The sequence below is a fragment of the Heterocephalus glaber genome, unplaced genomic scaffold, assembly GCF_053883595.1.
Source record: "Heterocephalus glaber isolate CG9 unplaced genomic scaffold, H.glaber_assembly_v1.0 deba00001145, whole genome shotgun sequence".
Lineage (NCBI taxonomy): Eukaryota > Metazoa > Chordata > Mammalia > Rodentia > Bathyergidae > Heterocephalus > Heterocephalus glaber.
The window spans coordinates 361,769-362,784 of record NW_028258202.1 but is presented as its reverse complement, the minus strand read 5'-3'; the positions used below and the strand labels follow the sequence as shown (position 1 = coordinate 362,784).

Sequence of the window (1,016 nt, the reverse complement as noted above, 5' to 3'; positions counted from 1 at the left end):
TTCCGGAACTAAAAAAAAGATTTTATTTAGAGGATGCAAACGATATAAAAATCAAAAGCTTATCTAGCATTTAACTAACTTTCCTTTCTCTGCTTGTCCAATGAGAGCTGGATGTTATCTGTACATTTTCTAAGGGTCCTGATCTGCTCATGAAATCTTTATACATGGGGAAACTGAGGGGCAGATTCCGTAAGTGGCCCTTTGGGAGAACTCTCAACTGGGCAGGAGTAAATGTTCAATTCTGCCTACTTCTTTCCCTTCTGTTTCATGTGCACTACAAAATACTCATTGCACGCAATGGTGAGGCCTGCGATTAGTGAAAAGAAGCTCTGGAAGCCCACTGTGCCGTCTCGGCACTGGTCCAGGTCCTTCATGATTTTGTCCACAGCCAGAGGATCTTTTTGATTTTCCAAAAACCCAGGGAACTCCTTTTCCATGAGTACTCGCAGGTCCTCCTTCGTTAAGTAGCCTTTGTCCCCGGCAAATTTGTGAAATGTAAACATCATGGTTTCCATGGCGTGTTCCATTTGGGATGGCATTTTGGCGAAGTCTGTCGAAACCCGGGCTCTCGGGCGGCGGCGGGCGGGAGTGGCGGGCCGCGCCTTCGTAGCTGCGGCGGGGCGGGAGGAGCCTACGGCGGCGCCACGCGGCCCGCCCTCTGCGCCCCCCCCCCCAAGACTGGGTTTATAAAGAACAGAAATTTATTTCTCATAGTTGTGGAGGCTAGGAAATCTAAGATCAAGGCCCTGGCAGGTTTGGTTGTATGGTGAAGGCTTTATCCTCTGGAGGAAAGGAACACTGTGTCCTCACATGGCAGAAAGCAGAACAGCAAGCAAGCCAAATGCTGTGGGAAACCTCTTATAAATAGGGCCCACATTTCACTCACAAGGGAGGACCGTTCATGGCCTAGTTCCCTCCTCATTCTTTTCTTTTCCTCCTCCTACTCTTTTTCTCCTTCTCCTTCTTCTTTTTTGTTTTTATTGGCGGTACTGGGGATTGAGCCCAGGGCCCTGGTG

The 1,016-nt window shown here is 48.9% G+C and overlaps 1 pseudogene; it reads right to left on the bottom strand.

The window, feature by feature from the left end:
• Positions 1 to 230: 230 nt before the first annotated feature.
• Positions 231 to 573, bottom strand: LOC101721143 (protein S100-A10 pseudogene; annotated as a pseudogene).
• Positions 574 to 1,016: the final 443 nt, after the last annotated feature.